At 36.8% G+C, this 20253-nt stretch overlaps 1 long non-coding RNA gene across 2 annotated transcripts in view; it reads right to left on the bottom strand.

Annotated features, from left to right (window-relative positions):
- Window positions 1-20253, bottom strand: part of Gm42262 (predicted gene, 42262) — a 66508-nt gene that overhangs the window by 23420 nt on the left and 22835 nt on the right. For both annotated transcript variants that reach the window (NR_166393.1, NR_166394.1), the window contains exon 2: window positions 14140-14230. This is a non-coding gene — a long non-coding RNA (predicted gene, 42262). The remainder of the gene's footprint in view (window positions 1-14139; window positions 14231-20253) is intronic.

Genomic DNA, 20253 nt, shown 5'->3' on the forward strand with positions numbered 1-20253 from the left:
TTTTGGTCTATATAGACTGTAAACCAATGGTCCCTTTTATGCTAACTGCTTAATGTCATATATATTTCAGGTTGTTTTATATTGCTGAAAAATAAGCTTTGTGTGATAGTAAAACAAGGAAACAAGTCATTAACTCCTCAGAAGGCCATAATAGCCTGACAAGTATTGCATGTTTGTGTGTGTGTGTGTGTGTGTGTGTGTGTGTGTGTGTATGAGAAGGGATATGAAGGGGAAAAGGAGAGATGGTAAGAGTTACCTTTATGGGTTCACATAGATTCTTACTCTGATATATGCAGGGAGATAGTGAATAAAATCTCAATAAAGAGCTTTTGCATAAGACACACATGGAAATTTTGTTGGCTTCTTTTAGACAGAAAACTGACTTCTTTTAGGATTCATAAGAAAACCAAAAATATTCCAATCTACAATTACAAGTAATGTGCTGGCTTTCTTGATAGTAGTGCAATTAAAATCATTTTTTTTGCTGTCATTTTATTATGAATCATGATAAAAATAATCAACACAACAACAGCAGAACAGGTAAAGACAATGTTTTTACAGGAAGTAAGAAGACTGGGGAACTAATTTCTTTCTTTGTGATCTGATATGTAAGCTGAGATTGGATTAGACAGGTGACACAATTCACAACACACTAAATTCTAGAGGCACAATAAGATCAGTGTTAAGTATACTACTCTTAGTTTGAACTATTTCTATTTATCATCTTGTGTCACACTGATTGTATTTTGTATGTGTGGCAATCTAAATTTATAGTGAATAGTCTATAATTCTCATTTACTATCAAGATGTATGACTGGTGATTAAATTACAGATGACATACCACATCAATTCTTATTAATGTTGTACAGGCAGTAAATGCTTATGTTTTACTCGATGATTTGAGTTATTTTCTTCCCCATTTCTCATTATATTAAACTTGACTAAGTTGTACATTTGGCATCTTATTAAGGTTAAGTTTTGATATACTTGCATGCTAGTCGTTCTCTGTATGTTTATAAATTATAAGCATATGAGAACCATTTGTATATTTTAAAGTATATTATAAAATAAGATGAGACATTATATTTATGCAGCAAATATTTACTGAACACTTTTTATGTGTTCCCCATTTTTGTGAGCACTGGTGATAAGTTTATAGAAAAAATCTTCCTGTTTTTAAGAAGCTTATACTCTAGTGAGAAAGGTAGAAAACCAAAACAAACAACTACACATTATGAACAAATTTCACCAAATTGATAGACTTCATCCCTTAAGAGTATATTCTACAGAGAAAAAGAGAATAAAAAATGCTGTATAGAGAGTGTTAAGGGAGGATAATCAAAGAAGAAATTTGAAAATATACAAAGTCAGAAGAAGGATGTTTCGGTCCTTCTTAGAAGGGGTAACAAAATACTCATGGGAGAAAAGACTGAAGGAAAGATCATCCAGGGACTGCCCCACCTGGGAATCCATCACATGTACAGTCACTAAAACAGATACTATTGTGGATGCCAAGAAGTGCATGCTGACAGAAGGCTGATATAGCTGTCTCCTGAGAGGCTCTGCCTGAGCCTGACATATACAGAGGTGGAAGCTCACAGTCAACCATTGAACTGATCTCTGGGTCCCCAATGGAGGTGTTAGAGAAGGGACTGAAGGAGCTGAATGTGTTTGCAACTCCATAGGAAGAACAACAGTATCAACCAACCAGACCTCCCAGGGTCTAAACCACAAACCAAGAAGTACACATGGAGGGACCCATGGATCCAGCCATCCATGTAGCAGAGGATGGCCTTGTCAGGCATTAATGGGAAAAGAGGCTTTTGGTCCTGTGAAGGCTCGATGCCCCATTGTAGAGAAATGTGAGGGTGGGGAGGCGAGCGTGGGTGGGTGGGTGAGGGCACACCCTCACAGAAGCAGGTGGAAGGGGAATGGAATAGGAAGTTTCTAGGGGAGGGTTGGGAAAGGGGTTAACATTTGAAATGTAAATAAAATATCCAATAAAGTAAAAAATTTAAAAAAAAAAAAGAAAAGAAACTTGAGTCTTGTTGAGAATCTTACTTTTAGACAAAGAACTAGTTCATTGCAGGTCTTTGCATGTGTTTGAGGACAATTTCAGTTTTGAAGAACTGAAGCAGTACAGTGAGAAGAGTAAAGGACAGAATGAAACAATAAAGGGGGCCAAAGGGCATAGAATGGAGGCTGAAGATATAGAAATATGCAGGCTTAGAACTAATACAGCTTTGGCCACTGAAACAGTGAAGCTATGAAATTACCACTCTGAGGATCCCATGTGTGTTTGGCCTTGGTCTTCTTTTACTCTGAACTACAACACATAGTATTATAATTGATGGCTCCTACAATAGCCTAAGTCCTAAGGTTTTTAAGGTAAAATGATGTGGAAACCAGAACTTTCCTTGTCTATACAAGAAAATTGATATTAATAAAAAACCACAGTTGCTGTTTGAGGTCACTCTGGTTTGTTCTCCATTTTAGTGGAGTACAACAGAGCCCTTCATTTTTAAAGGAAGTTTTGGGAGGTACACGAGTACAGGACTCATATAATCAGACTTCTTCATCAAGTAGGTCATTCTAGCTTATGTGACAAATTAAACCAAAGTGAATAAAGACAGATACAAGACAAAAGAAGTTTAGGATGTGATTGCTGTTTCTGCTCAAGGAAATTGTGAGTTTTTTGGATACAGGCTATGAAACACAAAGGGCTTAGAACTTTTGGCTTAAACAACTGAAAGGATGGAGATGATATTTACTGAAATGAGAATGTCTGTGAAATTAGTTTTGAGTGGTAGAATCTGAAGTTTAGTTTGCACTGTCTTGGTTTAAAATGTGGGTTATCTATCTCACTGAAGAGGTAATGATGATGTAATATGGATTAGATATCTCACTGAAAATCTGAAGATGATGAAATTTGTGCTGTGTGTAAAAATCCAAAAGCAATCCACAAAGATGATATGGTTTCCTAAACGTGACCCCTTGCTGTTACAAAGCATATTTAAAGATTTCTAGTTCTCAGACTTGGAACTGTGCCCAAAGTAAAATGACTAACGAAATCAGGTCACTTATAGAAAGTTCTCAACTCTTGAAAACTTTAGTACCTTAAAGTTCTTGCTACCTCAGCAGAGCTCTTTTGTCACCAAACAGTTAATGTATAATTTGATTTGGTTTTCATAGTTATTCATGATGTATATATAAAGAATACCATCCATAAGTGGAATTTTCAAATGTTTAAAGTTATGAGACAGAAATACCAAAGGGAGTAAGTGAAATGTAAAGAGAATTGAGTGCTGACATCTGCATCATTCTAAACTTGAATGATACTCACCAACTCTAACAGGAAAAATATCATGTGTAATTGAAGTGTGGCTATGACCATATATTATCATTTAATAAGATGATTTATCCTCCTGGTCATATTGTCAGGTTTTATAATTTGTGCTTCTACAATGTTAAACAACTCATTAATTTACTTTGGGACACAGTTGTTTAAACTTACTCTAGGATACTAATAATTTCTCCTTTATTTCCACAGAGAACAATTTAAGAAGATCATTTTATAAGTAGTACTTTGGTGGATTAAAGGCAAAATACTTTTAGTATGAGTATTTGTCAAGTAAAATTTTAATATTAATAAAGTAGTTAAAGTTTGGAAACAAGTACTTCCCATCTCTGAGAACGACTATAACTACTGACATAGGGGACAGATTTGAGTAGATTTAAAGGGTTTTTGATGAAGAGACAATCTGTACAAAGAAGGTAGGGAAAACACAAAGAACAGTATTAAATGCTATGGCTAAAAAAACTTAGCTATCATTTGCTTTGGAGAGACAAAGGCAGGGAGCAGGTACTAGAACTGGAAGATACTATCATGACCAGGTATCTTTTATATATGTATGTTTATGAACTTCAAACATGAGCAATGCATAAGCCTACATCTCACCTTTTTAATTCTTGCTGTGTCTATCCTATCCTTCCTAAATTCATGACTTTTAAAACCTTTTAATCTTTGCATACATACGTGTAAACATATAACCTACTGAGTCCATTTCATATTATTAGTAAATATTTAAGCTGATCCCTTGGCATTGGACAGTCTATTTGAGAGCTCATCCTGTGTTAGCATGTAAAGTAGTGTTGCCATCATCAGATCTTGCTTAAAACAATTATATTGTTGAGATTTCAAGTGTATAGCTTCAGTATATCCAGACTATATTATCTTGTAGGTGCTTTGGTTTTCTGCTTCCTACAAACTTTCTGACTCTTACTTAGTAATTTTTCTGGAGCTTTAGGTATAAGTGTTGAGTTGACTTGTGGATGTATTACTTGTGATTGGCATTGTGATAGGCATTTATCTGTATTTTTAAAACGTGTTTTCTGTAGAAATCTCTGATTTCTGCAAAACAAGAGCATTTTATTTTTCTGAGAGAAGAAGCTACATTTATCTGTGTATATAAGGAGTAGAATAGATCTAGATATTGTATTTACTCAATAAAATGGCACAACTTGGTTTTCTTCCAGTGTCTATAGCTAGTTCAGCCATAGGTAGTTGGGTATATTGCTATTGGAAAAGATGCATTTCCTTACTTTGAGCAAATCCAATTAAATAGGTTTTCATTACTCCTATAATAAAAATCGCCACTATTGTATAATTCAGGATATGTTGTCTGGCCAGTCATTGTTGATCTTAGTAGCTTTTCCACTGTTGAGGACTTTTGCTTCCGTCCAGTAGCAGCTTGCATAGCACCTTCTGATATCATGAAGCCAGTCCTCAAGAAGGACTTTTCCAGGTGGGATTCAGATAGACCCTTCCATATTCTGTGTCTAAAGTATGGGTAGTCTTTAGCAACAGAATATTACTTTCAAATTCTTGGAGACAACCAAGGAGACAGCAATAGTCAATACTTTTTAAGAATCAAAGGCAGGTTTCTCATGACTCACATTTGAATTCTTTTACAATCTTTATGATTGAGGTTTTTATTCCCCAAAATTAGTTTCTGGGGTCCATCCTTGTAATTGTTTCTGAAGAACATTTATACAACACTTGTATATTTGGGAGAACATACTATCTTGGCATTTCATATTATTTGTGTTTTTGTTATGTGAAGTGTGTGTGTGTGGAAATTTTTCATTAATTGTAAGTCTGAAATCAGATTCTAGAGTACCTCTGTTGAGTGAAAATTTGGTTTTGTTTTGGTTATTTGCCAAGGTTTGCATGATTTTATAACAGGCACGAAGAATTATTAGGCCAATCTTTCAGATATTCAGGATTGAATTTTTTGAAGGATAAGGATTATTCTAAATCAATGGTAACAAAGTATATATGAGACATGCAATTTGTCTGTCTTGGCGGGTGTATAAGTTGAACTACTTGTAGTTGGTTTGGAAGTGTGAGAAGGATAATGATGAACTAGACCCTGTGGCAATCAATCCTTAGTTCAGCACATGCTGTGCTACTAGAACCCACTAGGCATGGGGATTTGAGTGGTATGTGGTCATGTAAAGTTCGGGAGAAACTCCTTTACCTTAAACCTTCAGCTTGGGCTTTTTGGTGGTAAGGCAGAAAGTAAGGTTACCTACTGAATTATTCTTAAAAGTTACCTTAAGATACAACATTGATCTTTCCCAACCTAGCTCCATCTCAGACAAATGGTTCTACGACAGACATGCTCACTCTGCTTCTCAGTATTACTTATAACTATAAATTCATTTAACAAAACTTTCTGATAACAATGCTGATAATACTTTAAAGATACTAATTGGACTTAACAATGTACTTTATTATCTTATAACTCATTTACATTTTTATTATTTCTCCTTATAGTTATTCTTCATGATATTGAAATATACCCTGACACATAGTACATATACACAAAAGAGTTTGGAATAATTTTCTGAAAATCTAAATACCAGAGAGTTAAATGAAATAGAACTCAAGATGCCAACTTGTTTAAATCATGTCCTTGGACATAGGGCCTGGGTTCTGTGTCCTCTTATCTATAACTTTAAAGGCTAAATCTTTTTCTCTTCACATTTGTTTGAATGTAATATTTTTGCAGCAATCAATCTCATCTGACCCTTTATATGTAATTGATCTTCTAATTTAATTTTATAATATATTATAAACACAAATACAATATAGCTATAAATATTGAATAAAAATCTTCAATGCTGCTCAGACATTTTGCTAGATATTTTAGTTTAGTGAAATAGCATGATTACATAATTTATTTTGTAAACAATACAAATTTTTGACTCAGAAAGCTGCCTGGAGGGTATGGGGGACTTTGGGGATAGCATTGGAAATGTAAATGAGGAAAATACCTAAAAAAAAAAAAAAAATTAAAAAAAAAAAAAAAAAGAAAGCTGCCTGGAATTCTTAGAATGTTGGGAGGAGACAGAGGGAAAACCCCTGACCAAATCTCCATGCTAGGACCCCACAGATTCCAGAAGACATGGATTCTGTGAAGCCCTGTCAGAGCCCCATCTCTCTTCCTATCTGCACCTCCACCTACAATTGTGATGTTTCAGCATGCCTGCCCCCTAAATCCACAGCCCTGACTATTCTCTCAGGAGGCACACAAGGCCTACTTAAACCAGAGACACATTTCTACCTGCCTCCTGGGAGGCCTGTTCCAATTCAGGACACCTAGGCCAGCTAACACCAGGAACAACCAGATGACAAAAGGTAAGCTCAAGGAAGTAATCAACAGAAGTCAATGCAATATGACACCGTCAGAATCCAGGTCTCCTACTAAAGGAAGCCCTGGATATCCTATCAGACCTGAAGAGCAGAATGCTGACCTCAAATTCTACCTCCTGAAGATGATAGAGGCCTTTAAATGGGATATATTAATCCTCTTAAAGAAATTCAGGAAGACAGTCAAACAAATAGAAGCTCTTAAAGGGGAAGCAAATAAATCACTTAAAGAAATAAACAGTCAAACAAGTGAACGAAATGAATAAAATGGCCCAAGATCTAAAAATGGAAATAGAAGCAATAAAGAAAATACATCCATTTGCCTAAGAATTTCATAAATTCATTGTTTTTAATAGCTGAGTAGTTCTCCATTGTGTAAATGTATCACATTTTCTGTATTCATTCCTCTGTTGAGGGACATCTGGGTTCTTTCCAGCTTCTGGCTATTATAAATAAGGCTGCAATGAACATAGTGGAGGATCTGGAGGGCATCATCCTGAGTGAGGTAACCCAATCACAAAAGAAGTCACTTGATATGCACTCACTGATAAGTGGATACCCGAAACCTAGAATGCCCAAGATACAATTTGCAAAACACAAGAAAATCAAGAAGGAAGACCAAAGCATGGATACTTCATTCCTCCCTAAAATAGGGAACAAAATACCCATGGAAGGAGTTACAGAGACAAAGTTTGGATCTAAGATGAAAGAATGGACTATCTCTGACTGCCCCACTCAGGGATCCATCCCATAATCAGCCACCAAACAGACACTATTGCATATGACAGCAAGATTTTGCTGAAAGGACCCTGATATAGCTGTCTCTTGTGAGGCTATGCCAGTGCCTGGCAAATTCAGAAGTGAATGCTCACAATCATCTATAGGATGAACACAGGGTCCCCAGTGGAGGAGCTAGAGAAAGTACCCAAGGAGCTGAAGGGGTTTGCAACCCTATAGGTGGAACAACAATATGAACTAATCAGTACCCCCTAGAGTACTCATGTCTTTAGCTGCATATGTAGCAGAAGATGGCCTATTCACCCATCATTGGGAAGAGAAGCCCAGTGGTCTTGCAAACTTTATATGCTCCAGTACAGGGGAATTCCAGGGCCAAGAAGTGGGAGTGGGTGGGTAGGGGAGCAGGGCAGGGGAGGGTATAGGGGACTTTCAGGATAGCATTTGAAATCTAAATGAACAAAATTTTAACAAAAAATTTTTTAAAAATTAAAGAAAATACAAATTGAGGCAACCCTAGAGATGGAAACCTGAAGAAAAGAACAGAAAATACAAATGGAAGAATCACCAATAGAATATAAAATATGGGAGAGAGAATCTCAGGCATGGAAGCTACCAAAGAAGAAATCAAAACGTTGGTAAAAGAAAATGTCAAGTGTAATAGGTCCTAACTCAAAACATCCAGGAAATTTGGGACACAATGTAAAGACCAAACCTAAAAATAATAGGATAGAAGAGGATGAAGAATCCCACTTCAAATGGCCAGAAAATATGTTCAACCAAATTATAGATGAAAACTTCCTTAACCTAAAGAAAGAGATGGCCATAAATATACAAGAAGCCTACAGTCCCTTAAATAGAAAAGAAAATCCTCTAGCCACATAATAATCAGAATACTAAATGTACAGAACAAAAAATATGAAGAATTGTAAGGGGAAGAGGCCAAGTAACATATAAAGGCAGATCTATCAGAATTGCATCCAACTTTTCAATAGACATTCTAAAAGTCAGAAGACCCTAGACAGATGTATTGCACACTCTACTAGACCATGGATGCCAGTCCAGAGTAGTGTACCAAAAAATACTTCTCAATCACCATAGATGGAGAAAACAGATATTCCATAACAAAACCCAAATTTAAACAATTTCTGTCTACTAATCCAGCTGTTCAGAGGATACTAGAAGGAAAACTCCAATACAGGAAGGATAACCACATACAAGAAAAGACAAGAAATTAATTATTTCACAATAAACCCAAGATAAGAGAATCAGACCCTCATAGAACCACAACCAACAACAAAATAATGGGAAGTAACAAATCATTGGTCATTAATATCTCTCAACATTCATGTACTGAATCCCCTGATGAGAAGGCACAAGCTAACAGACTGAATACATAAACACGATCCATCATTCTCCCGCATACAAGAAACACACTAACAGCAAAGATAGACACTACCCCAAAGTAACAGGCTGCAAAAGGTTTTTCCAAAGGTACTGGTCCCAAGAAACAAGATGGAGTAGTCATTCAAATATCTAATAAAATAGATTTTTCAACCAAAAATAACCAAAAGAGATGGGGAAATGGCATTCAAACTCATAAAAAGAAAAATCCACCAAGATGAAGTCTAAATTCTGAACATCTATGCCCCAAATGCAAAGGCATCTACATTTATAAATGAAACTTTACTAAAAACTCAAAACGGTCATTGAAACCCACAGAATAATAGTGGGAGACATCAACACCCCCTTTTCACTTATAGGTACTTCACCAAACAGAAACTAAACAGAGACAAAATGAATCCAACAGAAGTTATGAGTGAAGTGGATTTAACAGATATCTACAGAACATTTCACACTAAAACAAAGGAATATAACTTCTTCTCAGCACCTCATGGTTCCTTTCTGAAAATTGACCATATAGACACAAAACAAGCTTCCACATAGACAAGACTGAAATTATCCTATGCATTCTATGAGATGACCATGGACTAAGACTGGACTACAATAACAACAAAAACAACAGAAAGCCCACACATTCATGGAAGCTGAAAACTCAATGGTAACTTGACCAGGGAAAAAAAGAAAGAAAGAAATTAAAGACTTTATAGAATTCAATGAAAAAGAAGGCATAATGTACTCAAACCTATGAGACTCAGTGAAATCAGTATTAAGAGGACAATTCAGAGCACTAAGTGCCTTCATAAAGAAATTGGAAAGATCTCATATTAGGAACTTAACAGTGCTCCTAAAAGCTCACAGAAAGACCAACAGTGTCAACTAATCTGGATACCTGAGAGCTCCTAGAGACCAAGCCATCTTCCAAAAAACAAAGGTGCTGGGCTGAGGCCCCAGGCACTCATGTGGCAGAGTGTTGTCTGGTTTAGACTCAGTGGGAGAGGATGTAGAAACTTGATGCCCCAGGGTGGGGATGCCCAGTAGTGTCACCCTCTCAGAGATAAAGAGGAGGCATGGATGGGGGAAGAACTCTGGGAGGAGGGGCTGGAGAGCAGGGCAGCATTTGGGATGTAAATAAATAAAATAATTTACAAAAAAAGAGGGAATTCAAATGTATTTTTTAAATTATGTGAACATTGTTTAATTAACAGATCAGACTATACATGAAGTCTAACTGGATCTGGCATTAACAAATTTGATGTTTGGTGGAGTGACATTGGAAAGGCACTGAACTTTATATATTTAATATGTTCAGGCATGTTTAAACGCATGTCAGTGAAAGGAACTGAAGTATAAATTCACATTAAATAAATATAACAAAAATACTATTAAAATATTTAACAGCCTTTTATGTTTTCAGATGCCTAATGAATTCCATACTTTTGAAATCTAGATGTTGCTTTTTGCAGTCTTAATGCAAGGTGCTTTAACTTTTTATTATTTAAAATGTGGTTGTTTCACTTTCATGTAAAATAATCACATGGAGTATATTTTAAAAGACAAACTTCTTAACTCACAAACAGTCCTTGTCTTCACTATGTTGAGCTGTCAGCAAGTAGGAAAGATTTGGTAAACTGCATGTCACTATTGGCCATTGATAGCCAGTGATTTGTTCAGAATCCAAAGGCTAAACCAAACCTCATGCTGCTGTATGTCAGATACAATTGGTCCACAGTCAAAGTTTTACAGCTCAGACAGGGCACACTTTATCCTTCAGGCTGCTACTTAAGATAGCCATGACCCTGAGGAGAACCAGTCAACAAAACCGACAGACAAGAGGATGTAATTTGTATGCATTCCTGAGCCAGCTCACATCACCCCTGACCTATTGGTCAGGCTGCAAATGACAGCGGGGTGCATGCACCTGATCAGACAGAATATTCTCATTATAAATCCTGAGAAGATGGAGAGAGTCCTCTGTGTTTATTCAGTATCCAGAAGCCATCTACTTAAGAAACAGAAGGAAAGACACGTTAACCCAATAAGAAAAATGACCGACATTAAAGTAGTTCATAAAAATTTAAACCAAGTCTTTATCCTGATAAATTCAGATGAACATGAAATGATTACACAAAGGAAAGTTTGTCAAATGGAGAATCAGTTTCTTTAATCAAAATCCTATCCAAATAAAACTAACCTGAAATGAGTAATCTTTGCAGACCCGTACCAGGGGTGCAACTCTACATACATTATTTTTGAAAGTTTGCTGAAGAATGAACCTGAAATGGGGTGAAACCTTGCAAATATTTTCTTTCTAAGTTTTAGAGGTAGCAAGAACTTTCACATTTTAGGAACAATACGTGTTTATAAAATTATCTGTACTGATATGAAAATGACTGTGTACTACATAGGTCAGATTACTCAGTCTGTTTACACTTTGAAATAGAGGATAGGATCTCTGACTTATATTATCAGAAATAGGCCAGAAGGAAATAGGAGTAGCATCCCTAGGTCTCCTTGAGAGTTTTGATTCCTAATGCCTAAACATGACAAAGATTCATCATACAAAATTCCCCATAGAATCATACAAAATACATGTGGATCGTTTTACTGTAGAAATTGTAAGGATTATATTTTTAAAAGTTTGTCGTTAAATGGTTATTCATCATTGTTTGAAGTACTTGAGTAATTAGTATGCACATATTTGCATATTTATTACATACTTCACATATGTGTTTAAATGCATTGTATGGAATGCATATATTTATATCCTCTGTGTGCATATGCATATATATGTATATGTGTATATGCATGCCTTTAACTCTGTCCCTATCTATGTAACAAGGTGATTAGTAAAATCACAGAGACAGGATCTTTTAGGTAACTTAAATGTAACACTAGTTAGCACTGTGAAGTTTATGTCTCATTAGCAGCATTTAGTGGAAGTGCTGAGTAATTCAAGGTTTTGTTCTTCTTTCTTTTCAAAAATCAGCATCGTCCTCTTAGGCAGCATGTTCACAGTTGGACAGTGTTTTTTATGCTTTCACACACTAAACATGTAGCTTTATGCCTGTGGCCTCTGAAAAAGTCCTAAAGTTGAAGGTATGTAAGTGATCAACTAATATGCCTTAGATATATTATATTATTTTAGGCATTGTAAGTAGAAATTGTTCTCTTCTCTTTAAAAGTTAGGTTGAGAGCTGGAGAGAAGACTCAATATCTAAGCACGCTTGCCCGGCAATCATGATGTCTCAGGAATTCCTATTCTAACACCCACTTAACAAGACAGATGTCCTAGGAGTGTTTTAACTCCAGCTGCAAAGGATAGCAATGCATTCTTCAGAGCACACATAGACACATACCACACACATATGTGCATGTACACTCACTCTCTTACACATAAACACTAAGAGCAGTAAAGTAAAATAGAATTCAGTTTGGCTCCTTAAGTTTCTTTTTGATTAAATTCACCCTTTGTGTCTACTTTAAGCTTTCATTTTGGTGATTGAGACACTGAGCTAAAATAACTTCATGAAGATCAAGAAAAGAATACCTAACTGAGAATATGATTTAACATTTAAAATTATTTAAATGTCATGCATCACTTTTATAAAATTAGAAGTATAACATTAATTACGCACATCTCATATCATTGATAAATGTCTTAAAACACTATTTGGGAAATTATTTGTAAATTTAAAATGCTTCTAAATATGAATTCTCTTATTTATTTTAAAATTAACTTGGTAATATAAAATGTTCAACACTAATAAAACCTGTTATATGATCTATATGACATATTATAATATGAAATAACATTAAATAGAATAAGGAAAATAATACCATGCCCTCAGGCACAGAATTGGTAAATTTAGGGTATAAAATATTAATTTCATGTGAACAATACATTTTAGTATAAGGAAACCTTTTATAACGTTAAATGCTAACTGGCTGTCCTGTACGTTTACCTGCCAACTGTTACTCAGGATCACTAGTGAACACTCTAAAATCTTGAGTCTCTTAAAGTTTATTCCTTCTAAAATTCCTCTTCCTACTCTCCTGTCATTCTTTTATCTTAATTTTTTGATGGCATTTCAATAATCAATATCAAAACCTATAGTAAAAATGGAAATAATATAACTAAAAGAAATAACTTTTTTTTTTATCAACATGAAACCATCTCGGGTTTCTTCTAACCAATCACCTAGCTAATGACTAGCACAGAACATCAACTGGTGACAGGAACCTCTGGGAAGGCCGCAGGTGATGAGGCAAGATTGCAGGAGGCTCTGGCAGTCAAAAGCAGCAGCATTCCTTTGAGGTTCTGGGTTCTGTGTCCTGTGTCAGCAGTGTAATTAAAGCAGTGTCAGAGGTGATTGGCTGAGCCTCCACATAATGCCACTGTAAGTGTGAAATTAAGTCACTCACCCTTGACATCATTGGAATGTCTTAAATTTTAGGTAAATGAGCTCATGTTCTCTTTTAGTGTCCTTTTCTTTGCCTCTCAATTTATTTCTAAATAATTAAATTCTAAATAATTAATCTAAACAACTAGCTTGTTTTCCTGCTATTTACAATAATAGGGGTTGTCTCTGTTTTCTTGCCTCGACATTTGTCTACACTGGGTTATTTATGGAAAGATTTAATAACACTAATGTTCAGATTGACTTCCAGAGGGGTTGTACCAGTTTGCAATCCCATCAGCAATGGAGGAGTGTTCCTCTTTCTCCACATCCTCACCAACATGTGCTCTTGCCTTGAGTTTTGACCTTAGCCATTCTAATTGGTATGAGGTGGAATCTCAGAGTGGTTTTGATTTGCATTTGCCTGATGACTAAGGAGGTTGACTATTTCTTTAGGTGTTTCTCAGTCATTCGAGTATCCTCTGTTGTGAATTCTTGGTTTAGTTCTATACCCCATTTTTTGACTGGGTTGTTTGGTTTTGTGGTGGTAGGTTTCTTGAGTTCTTTATATATTTTGGATATTAGCCCTCTATTGGATGTGGAGTTAGTGAAGATATTTTCCCAATTTGTAGGTTGCCTATTTATCTTATTGGCTATGTCTTTTGCCTTACAGACACTTTCCAGTTTCATGAGGTCCCATTTATCAATTCTTGATCTTAAGCTATATTTGGAATTATGTTATTGAAAACCAATAGAAGCCTATAACACAGGTGCTGTGATTCTGAATCACGGCAGCCTTTTTTGCATGAGAGTTTGGGAAAGTCTGCTGTACTCTCCAGTTACTTCTGTGGTAAACGAAAACTGAATCCACATAAAAGAAATACTTACTTGGAGAACAGGAAGATAAACATTGCTTCTGAAATTTTGTGTCGTTGTCAGCCATGCAACAGCTCAACCAGGCCATCAGTCATAGTAGCACCTTGGAAGGAAGCAAAGTCAATAGATATTATTCATGCAAAAGAAAAGTCTCCCTTGAGGTATTGTGACTTGAAGAAAACACATTGTCAGGCATCTGCATAGCGATTTATGATTTTGAATCTGGTTTGTCTCATTTACTTTCTATTTCCAAGTGTTCCAAAACTTAACTACTGCAAAGTTATACACGCCTTTTATTTATACTGTAGTACTATGTCATTAAAGCAAAACATTATTTCTTCTTCCCAACTAGAATTACTGCTTCTAAATTCTAGAATGTGTGCATTTTAACTTTTCCTCGGACTGAGAAGAATGGGAATGTATGTGGGTTTCTCATTACCACTGTAGATCCCAGAAGATCATCATCATCATCATTGTCGTCGTCGTAAAGAAATCTCAGTTGCAGGAGCTGAATTGATGATTCAGTGTTTAAGAACACTTGTTGCTCTTGAGATGGCCTGGGGCTGATTCCTGGTACCCTCAAGACAGCTTAAAACTACCTAAAAGTTCCAGTTCTGTTGGAGGGAAAGAATCTGACACCCTCCTCTAGCCTATGTGAACACTCGGCACATATGTAGTGCACATACCTGCCTGTGCAAAAGCACTTATAAACATAAAAATAAGTAAATCTATTTTTAAAAGACTGAAAATTTAATTCTACTGTTATTTTATATGGCTGTTAGACTGAATATGATTGATATAAACTTGCCTATCTTTTATTTGTGACAGTTAGACATGAGGTCTCTCTAATTTTGTTAAAAAGTAACAACTATCGAGCCCCGAGCTACCTTGCCAGCAGAGTCTTGCCCAACACCCGCAAGGGCCCACACGGGACTCCCCACGGGATCCTAAGACCTCTGGTGAGTGGAACACAGCGCCTGCCCCAATCCAATCGCACAGAACCTGAAACTGCGGTACATAGGGAAGCAGGCTACCCGGGCTTGATCTGGGGCACAAACCCCTTCCACTCCACTCGAGCCCCGGGCTACCTTGCCAGCGGAGTCGCCTGACACCCGCAAGGGCCCACACAGGATTCCACACGAGATACTAAGACCTCTAGTGAGTGGAACACAACTTCTGCCAGGAGTCTGGTTCGAACACCAGATATCTGGGTACCTGCCCTGCAAGAAGAGACCTTGCCTGCAGAGAATACTCTGCCCACTGAAACTAAGGAGAGTGCTACCCTCCAGGTCTGCTTATAAAGGCTAACAGAGTCACCTGAAGAACAAACTCTTAACAGTGACAACTAAAACAGCTAGCTTCAGAGATTACCAGATGGCGAAAGGCAAACGTAAGAATCCTACTAACAGAAATCAAGACCACTCACCATCATCAGAATGCAGCACTCCCACCCCACCTAGTCCTGGGCACCCCAACACAACCGAAAATCTAGACCCAGATTTAAAAACATTTCTCATGATGATGATAGAGGACATCAAGAAGGACTTTCATAAGTCACTTAAAGAATTACAGGAGAGCACTGCTAAAGAGTTACAGGCCCTTAAAGAAAAGCAGGAAAACACAGCCAAACAGGTAGAAATCATTAAAGAAAAACAGGAAAACACATCCAAACAGGTGATGGAAATGAACAAAACCATACTAGAACTAAAAGGGGAAGTAGACACAATAAAGAAAACCCAAAGCGAGGCAACGCTGGAGATAGAAACCCTAGGAAAGAGATCTGGAACCATAGATGCGAGCATCAGCAACAGAATACAAGAAATGGAAGAGAGAATCTCAGGTACAGAAGATTCCACAGAGAACATCAACACAACAGTCAAAGAAAATACAAAATGCAAAAGGATCCTAACTCAAAACATCCAGGTAATGCAGGACACAATGACAAGACCAAACCTACGGATAATAGGAATTGATGAGAATGAAGATTTTCAACTTAAAGGGCCAGCTAATATCTTCAACAAAATAATAGAAGAAAACTTCCCAAACATAAAAAAAGAGATGCCCATGATCATACAAGAAGCCTACAGAACTCCAAATAGACTGGACCAGAAAAGAAATTCCTCCTGACACATAATAATCAGAACAACAAATGCACTAAATAAAGATAGAATATTAAAAGCAGTAAGGGAGAAAGGTCAAGTAACATATAAAGGAAGGCCTATCAGAATTACACCAGACTTTTCACCAGAGACTATGAAAGCCAGAAGAGCCTGGACAGATGTTATACAGACACTAAGAGAACACAAATGCCAGCCCAGGCTACTATACCCACCAAAACTCTCAATTACCATAGATGGAGAAACCAAAGTATTCCACGACAAAAACAAATTCACACAATATCTTCCAACGAATCCAGCCCTTCAAAGGATAATAACAGAAAAGAAGCAATACAAGGACGGAAATCACGCCCTAGAACAACCAAGAAAGTAATCATTCAACAAACCAAAAAGAAGACAGCCACAAGAACAGAATGCCAACTCTAACAACAAAAATAAAAGGAAGCAACAATTACTTTTCCTTAATATCTCTTAATATCAATGGACTCAATTCCCGAATAAAAAGACATAGACTAACAGACTGGCTACACAAACAGGACCCAACATTCTGCTGCTTACAGGAAACCCATCTCAGGGAAAAAGACAGACACTACCTCAGAGTGAAAAGCTGGAAAACAATTTTCCAAGCAAATGGTTTGAAGAAACAAGATGGAGTAGCCATTCTAATATCGGATAAAATCGACTTCCAACCCAAAGTTATCAAAAAAGACAAGGAGGGACACTTCATACTCATCAAAGGTAAAATCCTCCAAGAGGAACTCTCAATTCTGAATATCTACGCTCCAAATGCAAGGGCAGCCACATTCATTAAAGACACTTTAGTAAAGCTCAAAGCACACATTGCACCTCACACAATAATAGTGGGAGACTTCAACACACCACTTTCATCAATGGACAGATCGTGGAAAAAGAAACTAAACAGACACACAGTGAAACTAACAGAAGTTATGAAACAAATGGATTTAACAGATATCTATAGAACATTTTATCCTAAAACAAAAGGATATACCTTCTTCTCAGCACCTCACGGGACCTTCTCCAAAATTGACCATATAATTGGTCACAAAACAGGCCTCAACAGATACAAAAATATTGAAATTGTCCCATGTATCCTATCAGACCACCATGGCCTAAGACTGATTTTCAATAACAACATAAATAATGGAAAGCCAACATTCACGTGGAAACTGAACAACACTCTTCTCAATGATACCTTGGTCAAGGAAGGAATAAAGAAAGAAATTAAAGACTTTTTAGAGTTTAATGAAAATGAAGCCACAACGTACCCAAACCTATGGGACACAATGAAAGCATTTCTAAGAGGGAAACTCATAGCTCTGAGTGCCTCCAAGAAGAAACGGGAGACAGCACATACTAGCAGCTTGACAACATATCTAAAAGCCCTAGAAAAAAAGGAAGCAAATTCACCCAAGAGGAGTAGACGGCAGGAAATAATCAAACTCAGGGGTGAAATCAACCAAGTGGAAACAAGAAGAACTATTCAAAGAATTAACCAAACGAGGAGTTGGTTCTTTGAGAAAATCAACAAGATAGATAAACCCTTAGCTAGACTCACTAAAGGGCACAGGGACAAAATCCTAATTAACAAAATCAGAAATGAAAAGGGAGACATAACAACAGATCCTGAAGAAATCCAAAACACCATCAGATCCTTCTACAAAAGGCTATACTCAACAAAACTGGAAAACCTGGACGAAATAGACAAATTTCTGGACAGATACCAGATACCAAAGTTGAATCAGGATCAAGTTGATCATCTAAACAGTCCCATATCACCTAAAGAAATAGAAGCAGTTATTAATAGTCTCCCAACCAAAAAAAGCCCAGGACCAGATGGGTTTAGTGCAGAGTTCTATCAGACCTTCAAAGAAGATCTAATTCCAGTTCTGCACAAACTATTTCACAAAATAGAAGTAGAAGGTACTCTACCCAACTCATTTTATGAAGCCACTATTGCTCTGATACATAAACCACAGAAAGACCCAACAAAGATAGAGAACTTCAGACCAATTTCTCTTATGAATATCGATGCAAAAACCCTCAATAAAATTCTCGCTAACCGAATCCAAGAACACATTAAAGCAATCATCCATTCTGACCAAGTAGGTTTTATTCCAGGGATGCAGGGATGGTTTAATATACGAAAATCCTTCAATGTAATCCATTATATAAACAAACTCAAAGACAAAAACCACATGATCATCTCGTTAGATGCAGAAAAAGCATTTGTCAAGATCCAACACCCATTCATGATAAAAGTTTTGGAAAGATCAGGAATTCAAGGCCCATACCTAAACATGATAAAAGCAATCTACAGCAAACCAGTAGCCAACATCAAAGTAAATGGAGAGAAGCTGGAAGCAATCCCACTAAAATCAGGAACTAGACAAGGCTGCCCACTTTCTCCCTACCTTTTCAACATAGTACTTGAAGTATTAGCCAGAGCAATTCGACAACAAAAGGAGATCAAGGGGATACAAATTGGAAAAGAGGAAGTCAAAATATCACTTTTTGCAGATGATATGATAGTATATATAAGTGACCCTAAAAATTCCACCAGAGAACTCCTAAACCTGATAAACAGCTTCGGTGAAGTAGCTGGATATAAAATAAACTCAAACAAGTCAATGGCCTTTCTCTATACAAGGAATAAACAGGCTGAGAAAGAAATTAGGGAAACAACACCCTTCTCAATAGTCACAAATAATATAAAATATCTTGGCATGACTCTAACTAAGGAAGTGAAAGATCTGTATGATAAAAACTTCAAATCTCTGAAGAAAGAAATTAAGGAAGATCTCAGAAGATGGAAAGATCTCCCATGCTCATGGATTGGCAGGATCAACATTGTAAAAATGGATATCTTGCCAAAAGCAATCTACAGATTCAATGCAATCCCCATCAAAATTCCAACTCAATTCTTCAACGAATTGGAAGGAGCAATTTGCAAATTTGTCTGGAATAACAAAAAACCTAGGATAGCAAAAAGTCTTCTCAAGGATAAAAGAACTTCTGGCGGAATCACCATGCCAGACCTAAAGCTTTACTACAGAGCAATTGTGATAAAAACTGCATGGTACTGGTATAGAGACAGACAAGTAGACCAATGGAATAGAATTGAAGACCCAGAAATGAACCCACACACCTATGGTCACTTGTTCTTCGACAAGGGAGTTAAAACCATCCAGTGGAAGAAAGACAGCATTTTCAACAATTGGTGCTGGCACAACTGGTTGTTATCGTGTAGAAGAATGCGAATCTATCCATACTTATCTCCTTGTACTAAGGTCAAATCTAAGTGGATCAAGGAACTTCACATAAAACCAGAGACACTGAAACTTATAGAGGAGAAAGTGGGGAAAAGCCTTGAAGATATGGGCACAGGGGAAAACTTCCTGGACAGAACAGCAATGGCTTGTGCTGTAAGATCGAGAATTGACAAATGGGACCTAATGAAACTCCAAAGTTTCTACAAGGCAAAAGACACCGTCAATAAGACAAAAAGGCCACCAACAGATTGGGAAAGGATCTTTACCTATCCTAAATCAGATAGGGGACTAATATCCAACATATATAAAGAACACAAGAAGGTGGACTTCAGAAAATCAAATAACCCCATTAAAAAATGGGGCTCAGAACTGAACAAAGAATTCTCACCTGAGGAATACCGAATGGCAGAGAAGCACCTGAAAAAATGTTCAACATCCTTAATCATCAGGGAAATGCAAATCAAAACAACCCTGAGATTCAACCTCACACCAGTCAGAATGGCTAAGATCAAAAATTCAGGTGACAGCAGATGCTGGCATGGATGTGGAGAAAGAGGAACACTCCTCCATTGTTGGTGGGAGTGCAGGCTTGTACAACCACTCTGGAAATCAGTCTGGCGGTTCCTCAGAAAACTGGACATAGTACTACCGGAGGATCCAGCAATACCTCTCCTGGGCATATATCCAGAAGATGCCCCAACTGGTAAGAAGGACACATG

The sequence above is a fragment of the Mus musculus genome, chromosome 4, assembly GCF_000001635.26.
Source record: "Mus musculus strain C57BL/6J chromosome 4, GRCm38.p6 C57BL/6J".
Lineage (NCBI taxonomy): Eukaryota > Metazoa > Chordata > Mammalia > Rodentia > Muridae > Mus > Mus musculus.